We start from the raw sequence: 9,097 nt of genomic DNA, 5'->3' as shown, positions 1-9,097 counted from the left end.
CACCATCTCCTCTCAAACCCTAGTTCATCTCTTGTATCCAATTTTTGTCTCCAAGTCTGGGATTGGTACCTGTAGGTTGCTAGTAGTGTTGATTACTCCTTGTAGTTGATGCTAGTTGGTTTATTTGGTGGAAGATCATATGTTCATATCCTTTATGAATATTAATACCCCTCTGATTATGAACATGAATATGCTCTGTGAGTAGTTACGTTTGTTCCTGAGGACTTGGGAGAAGTCTTGCTATTAGTAGTCATGTGGTATTCGTTCGATATTTTGATGAGATGTATGTTGTCTCTCCTCTAGTGGTGTTATGTGAACGTCGACTACATAACACTTCACCATTATTTGGGCCTAGAGGAAGGCATTGGGAAGTAATAAGTAGATGATGGGTTGCTAGAGTGACAGAAGCTTAAACCCTAGTTTATGCATTGCTTCGTAAGGGGCTGATTTGGATCCATATGTTTCATGCTATGGTTAGGTTTACCTTAATACTTTGGTTGTAGTTGTGGATGCTTGCAATAGAGGTTAATCATAAGTGGGATGCTTGTTCAAGTAAGGACAACACCCAAGCACCGGTCCACCCACATATCAAATTATCAAAGTACCGAACGCGAATCATATGAACGTGATGAAAACTAGCTTGACGATAATTCCCATGCGTCCTCGGGAGCGCTTTTCTCTATATAAGAGTTTGTCCAGGCTTGTCCTTTGCTACAAAAAGGATTAGGCCACCTTGCTTCACTTTATTTACTTTTGTTACTTGTTGCTCGTTATAAATTATCCTATCACAAAACTATCTGTTACCTATTATTTCAGTGCTTGTAGAGAATACCTTGCTGAAAACCGCTTATCATTTCCTTCTGCTCCTCGTTGGGTTCGACACTCTTACTTATCGAAAGGACTACGATAGATCCCCTATACTTGTGGGTCATCAAGACTCTTTTCTGGCGCCGTTGCCGGGGAGTGAATCGCCTTTGGTACGTGGAATTTGGTAAGGAAAAATTTATATAGTGTGCTGAAATTTACTGTCACTTGTTACTATGGAAAGTAATCCTCTGAGGGGATTGTTCGGGGTATCTCCACCCCGACCAGTAGAGCAAAGAGTTGCTCCTCAACCTACTGAACCTACTGAAGATGAAAATGTCCACTTTGAGATTCCTTCAGGTATGTTAGAAAAACTGCTAGCTAATCGTTTTGCAGGAGATGGAACAAAGCATCCTGATGAGCACCTAATATATGTGGATGAAGTTTGTGGATTATTTAAGCTTGCAGGTACCTAATATATGTGGATGAGCACCTAATATTAGCTAGCATCTTGCTAGCTAATCCTTTTGCAGGAGATGGGTGTGCCCGGTGATGTTATCAAGAAGAAGGTCTTCCCTTTATCTTTGAAGGGAGATGCATTGACATGGTATAGGCTATGTGATGATACGAGTTCATGGAACTACAAATGATTAAATTGGAATTTCATCAGAAATTTTATCCTATGCATCTTGTTCATCATGATCGCAATTATATATATAATTTTTGGCCTCGCGAAGGAGAAAGCATCGCTCAAACTTGGGGGAGGCTTAAATCAATGTTATATTCATGCCCCAATCATGAGCTCCCAAGAGAAATAATTATTCAAAGTTTTTATGCTCGGCTTTCTGATAACAATCGCACCATGCTCGATACTTCTTGTGCTGGCTCTTTTATGATGAAGACTATTGAATTCAAATGGGATTTATCGGATAGAATTAAACGCAACTCTGAAGATTGGGATCTCGACGAAGGTAAGGAGTCAGGTATGACACCTAAGTTTGATTGTGTTAAATCTTTTATGGATACCGATGTTTTCCGTAAGTTTAGCACTAAATATGGACTTGACTCTGAGATAGTAGCCTCTTTCTGTGAATCTTTTGCTTCTTATGTTGACCTCCCTAAGGAGAAGTGGTTTAAATATCATCCTCCCATAGAAGTAAAAGTAGCTGCACCTATTAAAGTTGAAGAAAAGACTATCACTTATAATGATCCTATTGTTCCTACTTCTTATGTTGAGAAACCACCTTTCCCTGTTAGGATAAAGGATCATGCTAAAACTTCAACTATGGTCCGTAAAAGCAATATTAGAACTTATACACGTCCTGAGCAAATTAAAGTTGAACCTAATATTGCTATTGTTAAAGATCTCTTGGCTGATAATATTGATGGGCATGTTATTTATTTCTGTGATGAAACTGCTAGAATAGCCAAACCTTCACTACTACAAATCCCCATATTTCCGACGGTGAAATGTAATGGCCGACGGGCCGTCGGCCATTATAGTAATAGCCGACGGTATGCTAGATTAACCGACAATAAAAATCCAACCCTTGGGTATCCCATTTAATGCCCGACAGTTCATTGTAATGCCCAACGGTTTATGCTACACCCTTGGGAATTACATGTAATGTCCGACGGTGAAAATAAAGCTCTCACCTATGACTAAAAATGGCCGACGGTTTTTCATACACCCACGGGGATTACATGGAATGGCCGACGGTGAAAAGAAAACTCTCACCTATGAGTGAAGATGGCCGACAGTACATGTGTGACTCTCGGTTATTTGAGAAATACCTGACGGGGGATAGCAATAGCCGATGGTCAACTTTCACTCCCACTGATATATGTTTCGGTGAACAACATCGATAAACATGTGGAATGACCGATGTTATATTGTAGATACTTTCCCTATAAGAAAATATCCAAGAATGAACATCTAACATTTTATTTGTAAGTGCATTACTCATGTAGTTTTTTACAATTAATGCGTTATGGCGTGGAATACTATGAACGCTTCTCGCCCCAGCAGGGCATGGTAGCCGTTCTAGAAGGGCACGGTCTGGAAGGTCAGCTCCTCGATCAGATAGTTCTCGGGAGTGCCGAAGACCACATCGAGGGTGATCTTTCCCTTGCATCGTGCTTTCCCTACTTGGGATGACCCCTTTAAATGTAATTGAGCTATGCTAGATGCGAGTTGTCTCGAATTGCATTTTTTTCCAACGTTCCCTCGTAAATGAGATTTAAGCTACTGCAGTCGTCCATTAGTACCTTGTGTAGTCGGTATCCGTCCATGATGGGGTCGAGGACCATGGCGGCTGGGCATCGGTTAGATCGACCACTGGCTGGTCGTGCTGCTCAAACGTGATCGGCATGTTCAACCATGCCGCCGGTGGTGCACATATCGGGGCGCGGACGAGCTCCTGTAGGACCCGTTTTCTTTGGTTTCCTGACTTATATATTTGGTAAATCATCAGAACCTCAGGTTCTTCCGAGGAATTTGTGGGATGACTGATGGTGCCTATTTGAGAGGAGAGCCTCGCCTCCCTTAGCGACTTGTTTTACAACCCAACAGGATCGAAGGCCATGGGTTGGATTGGCGTTGAGCAAAGTAGAGTGTATAGGGCACGGTCAGTCGAGCAATCCGTCTAGGGCGGTCTAGGGTCCCGTCTTCTTTCTTTTTCGCGCCTTTGATTCGTCTGAGTATACTGATTCCTGGGCTAGCTTGGCTTCTTCAATGGTGCAAAATTTTAACACCAACTCTGAAAGCTCAGAGAAGGTCTGAACTCGGCGCCGAGCGAGGGCATTCGACAATCCCTCATCGTGACAGTTGTGGTAAAGGCAGCCAGTGTTTCCGTATGGGGCATCCAAGTAGTGGCTAGTGATTCACGAAGCTCGCGAAAAATCTAAATTAATCATTTAGAAACTTATAATGCTAACTAAATTTTATTTAAATTATCTTCATCTTTGTGTTGGTTAAATCAATTCGAGATGAAAAATTTTCTACAAGCCTTAACCAATAGCTAATAGAACTTGATTTTGATTTACTTTTCATGCATATTAATAGTATATATTGACATGATGCTAGCAAATCGGTAAATTTATTAATATTTCATTCCACTCTCATTGGAATTTATTAGGATTGTTATCATTCGAGCTCTGATTTACTTTATTCCTAGGGAGTACTCCACTTGTTCATAAATGTGTGCCTCCATATTGAAATGTTTTGTATTCTCTCCGTTCCCAAATATAAGTCTTTCTAGGGATTCCACCAAGTGACTACATATGGAGTAAAATGAGTGAATCTACACTCTAAAATATGTCTACATACATCCGTATATTGTATTCCATTTGAAATGTCTAAAAAGACTTATATTTAGGAACGGAGAGAGTAGCACACATTGGGCTGTAACTTTATACTGCATATGCATAACAATATATTATAGATGAGTACTTTGTGCACGACAGATTATATACAATTTACATGCAAAGATTCATGCCAACTATCGATTGATTCCTTGATTTGGGTCCAACTGAAGTCAGATTGTAGCATCAACCAATCGTACAAAGATCGATATGGCAATTTCGACCATGAAATTACTTTTGATGAGATATCTGAAATAATTACTTTCGAGTAGAAATTTATTTTACCTGCAAAAGAGAGAGTAGATTTTCTTTACTGAGTTTCGCAAAAAAAAAGATTTTCTTTACTGAATACGTATGGTATATATCTTTTCGAATTTCTTTTGAAAAAAATGTCAGTTACGGCAGGAGCAGGAACTATTTTCACCTCCAGCCATTATTTACCTCTTGCCACTTACCATTTTTTTGCGTGCGGCCTATCTTGTATCCGCCATGTGCCCACGTCCTGCCATCCCACCCCTTTCCCTCTGAAACCTCCCAGTCCCACGCCGCATCTTCTCTTCTCCCAAGTCCCAACAACTTCTTCGCCGCCGCCGCCATGCGCCAACCCCGCTGTCGCCCGTTGATCCGGCTGCGCACCTCACCCTCGTCGCTCTCCCTGGCCCAGCAACATCACCCACTCCCTGCTCTTCCTCCCGACGCGGAAGTGTCCTTTCGAGTCTCGTCTCCGTCTTCGTGGTCCTCAGGTCTGGCAGCCTCCGACCACAACGCTGCCGGATCTAACCAACCAATAGGCGCTCGACGCCGCTCCTCAGGACCGCGTCGGTCTTCTTTGTCTGCTCTCTCTCTCCCTCAACCTCCCACGGCATGTATTGGCCCCTTCTGAAACTCCTCATCCGAGTGGCCACCTGATGCCGCCGTGTAGAACACGCTCACTCCTGCCTTGGCCCGCCTGTACCAGGTCCGGTCGCCTATTCCTTTGCGCAATTCCTCGAGCAGGTCATATATGTGGCGTATGTGTGTTGTTTAATGGATGGTGAGCTTATTTTCTGGTGGTTGGGGTCCAGGATTTGCTCCTGTGGTTCAAGTTGAATACCGGGGAGATGGAGATGGTGACATGGCTAGCTTCTGTGGTGGTGAGGTTCAAGTTCTACAACGAGGTCATGGTTGTTTGCATGTCTGTTTAGTCTATTTTTTGTGTGTATGGTTGAAAAACAAAGCCATGCCTATTAGTTTGGAAAATAAAGTCAAGTTTATGTGTTAAAAATAGTTTGATTAACTAGCAAGTGGCCATTTTGCAACGGTGAGATGAGCTAGCTAGCTTGTGTTGATGCATGTATGTTTGGTCAAGGCTAGCTAGCTACAGCAGTTTGACTAGTACATAAGAGAAGAGACACTATGTCAGCATGTGCAATCAGAATCGAGATGTATACTTCACACTATTGTATAACTTAACTAGCAGTCCTCCATTCATGTAGATGTAGTACGTACATTCCTTGTTCTTTTTCCAAGTTTTTTCATCTCGCTTTTGCTTTTCTTTTCAGTATTTTGTATTTCTGTAACATTTAGCTCCTGTTCCTAAGGCTGATGCATCCACTGACATGTCAACATCATGTCCTGTGTGTTCTTTCTCCAAGATGTAGTGCAGGGGTTCTTATTTGATGTTCTTATATACGCTATGTTATCATGCAGGTGGCCGTTGGGCCTATCTGAAGAGCAACAATGTAACGCTTTTGAGCTTAGGTACAAGAAGTCGTATTTGAAAGGGGACGAGATGATGTTCATCAAAATGAAACTGACACATTTAGTTATGCGCCAATTTATTTCTAGACAGCATGAGCATGGAGAAACATATATGTGAAAGGTTGGTCTATCTGAAGAGCAACAATGTAACGCTTTTGAGCCAGCGTACAATGGCTTTCAAGACGCATGCTACAGATAACTTGCTTCGAGTCCTGCTCTTTTTATTTGAGGTGTTTTCTTAGCTTACCACGTTGCCTAGGTGGTACTATTGTAGTATATATAATGTATGCACCTGCTTGTGCCCTATTTTCCTAGATGTGGCTCATAACTTAGAAATCTATCTTTTGGTTGTTTTCTTTACACTAAATCCATCTTAATTAAGGTGCCAAAGGAATTTTTTTGTTGAATTCATATAGGCAAATATGTTACTATAATCAATTACAATAAAATCATTTGCACAGAGAAAATTTCAACATTAGACAATATGATTTGGCATGTTTGACCCTCTGTCAGGCATCCTCCTTTCTAGCTTTTGTTTTTCCCTGTAATGGCTTTGCCTCTTTTGGTCCTGAACTTTTGAGACCATGATGCTTTTGAGAATGTATGGAAAGCTTGGTTTCATTATAGCAATGGAACCAGGGTCTAAAAAAGTGGACATTGTTGAGAAGAATTGGAAGTACATACAGAAATACTGGTAGCTTTAACCATGGAGAATGATTTTGACCTCTCATACGAAACATAAGAAGTGGCTTAATTTAATTAGGTATGTGTAGTATAATCTAAACTATTGTTGGTGGAGATTTAGTGTGAGCTGCTGCTATTTAATTTGTTTTGAATGAACAAACAAATTATATATTTCTTTACATGGCATTCTTAACCAGTTTACTGTATGCCCAAACTGCCCAGTAGTGGTTTGCTAGTCTACTACTGCAAAATATAAACGTTGGTATATACTTCAGTCGGGTTGTAGATGTCCATTGTACTTGGTTAATATATTTTTTTGTAATCGCAACAAGCCAATGAACCGATTATCGACGCCGCATTGTATCTTTCAGATAAGGATTTTTTTACCTGTATCACCTGTCCATCTTGGTGTAACCATAGCACATGCGGGTTCTGGAGATATGATTAATAGAATTAATTAGAAAAATGTCATGTTCTTTGAATTATATGAATGTTACAAGTAATTCGAAAAGCATGATGTATTCTGAACCGTTGCAAACTTATTATGAAATTGAAATCAGTGTGGTTTATTGGTAGATTATTCCTTTAGTACACAGAGCAATGTGTAGTCCTCAATCTTTATTATTTGGAGTATGTGTTCCTGGTGATTCATGTTACCCTGAAAATTGCATGTGAAGGATCAAAAGGTTAATACGTAGTGATACTGTTAGATAGCAGCTAACCAGTCAATTAGAACATCTAAGTTTTGTCATTGTATGCTCAATTAAATTTCAACTAGATTACACAATTTTCATCTCCCTTACAACTACTCTAATCATATTTTAGGAGTGGGAAACAATACCGGAGGAATCCTGATCTATGGCAAGGGTGATGATGTCTATGGCGATGATTGTCATGATCTATATGGCAATGGGCGTTATGATCCATATGGTGATGAAGATGAGTCTGATCTTTCTTCAGGATATGCAACAAAGTGAACTTAATGCTTGGACCATTATATCTTAGTTACTATTTTTGTTTAGCATTTCAAACTTCCTAGATAGATCATTATGATCGATGTAATTTGGATCCGCTAAATATACTATATGTTACTTGGTCATGTGTGGTTGTGCAATTATAAGATAGTATATTTGAAGTGGAAAACAATCCTTTCGAGGTGACTAATGGCCTACCATACAACAACAGAGACTTCACTCTTGATGAATCTGTATATTGATGTTGTTTGTCAGGCTCTCAACCGTAGGAATCCCTGAAGGGGTGTATACACAGTCGGCGATCATAATAGCTTTCGGTTTCATTCTCCTCCTGGTTATAGCAAACCCCGAAGGGTTTCATTCTCCTCTCGGTTATAAGAAACCCCAAAGGGTCAAATATACCACCATCTATTGTAAAAGCCGAAGGGAAGTAATAACGGTCAGAAAATAAATAACGGTCAGAAAATATACCACCATCTATTGTAAAAGCCATCTAGTCAGTGGGTAAGTCCTGTCCATTGTGTCCCTAAGAAGTGAGGTATTACCGTCATTCCTAATGATAAAGATGAGTTGATCCCGCAAAGAATTATTACAGGTTATAGGATGGTAATTGATTTCCGCAAATTAAATAAGGCTACTAAAAAGGATCATTACCCCTTACCTTTTATTGATCAAATGCTAGAAAGATTATCCAAACATACACATTTTTGCTTTCTAGATGGTTATTCTGGTTTCTCTCAAATACCCGTGTCAGCCAATGATCAATCAAAGACTACTTTTACTTGCCCTTTTGGTACTTTTGCTTATAGACGTATGCCTTTTGGTTTATGTAATGCACCTGCTACCTTTCAAAGATGCATGATGGCTATATTCTCTGACTTTTGTGAAAAGATTTGTGAGGTTTTCATGGACGATTTCTCCGTTTATGGATCCTCTTTTGATGATTGCTTGAGCAACCTTGATCGAGTTTTGCAGAGATGTGAAGAAACTAATCTTGTCATGAATTGGGAAAAGTGCCACTTTATGGTTAATGAAGGTATTGTCTTGGGGCATAAAGTTTCTGAAAGAGCTATTGAAGTTGATAAAGCCAAGGTTGATGCTATTGAAAAGATGCCATGTCCTAAGGACATCAAAGGTATAAGTTTCCTTGGTCACGCCGGTTTTTATAGGAGGTTCATTAAGGACTTCTCAAAAATCTCTCGGCCTCTGACTAATTTATTACAAAAAGATATACCATTTGTCTTTGACGATGATTGTGTAGAAGCATTTGAAATACTTAAGAAAGCATTGATCTCTGCACCTATTGTCCAGCCACCTGATTGGAATTTACCCTTTGAAATTATGTGTGATGCTAGTGATTATGCTGTAGGTGCTGTCCTAGGGCAAAGAGTTGATAAGAAATTAAATGTTATCCAATATGCTAGCAAAAATCTAGACAATGCTCAAAGAAATTATGCTACTACTGAAAAGAATTCTTAGCAATTGTATTTGCATGTGATAAGTTCAGACCTTATATTGTTGATTCTAAAGTA

General features: G+C 39.9%; 1 long non-coding RNA gene across 1 annotated transcript; it reads left to right on the top strand.

The window, feature by feature from the left end:
• Window positions 1–5,356: 5,356 nt before the first annotated feature.
• LOC141027439 (uncharacterized) lies at window positions 5,357–7,755 on the top strand. Its single transcript, XR_012189191.1, has 2 exons — window positions 5,357–6,137; window positions 7,417–7,755. It is a non-coding gene; the product is annotated as an uncharacterized lncRNA (long non-coding RNA).
• The last annotated feature ends 1,342 nt before the right edge of the window (window positions 7,756–9,097 follow it).

This window comes from Aegilops tauschii, chromosome 7, assembly GCF_002575655.3.
Source record: "Aegilops tauschii subsp. strangulata cultivar AL8/78 chromosome 7, Aet v6.0, whole genome shotgun sequence".
NCBI classification, from domain to species: Eukaryota; Viridiplantae; Streptophyta; class Magnoliopsida; order Poales; family Poaceae; genus Aegilops; species Aegilops tauschii.
Note: the sequence above shows the minus strand (reverse complement) of the source record. Positions and strands in the feature narration are given on the sequence as shown.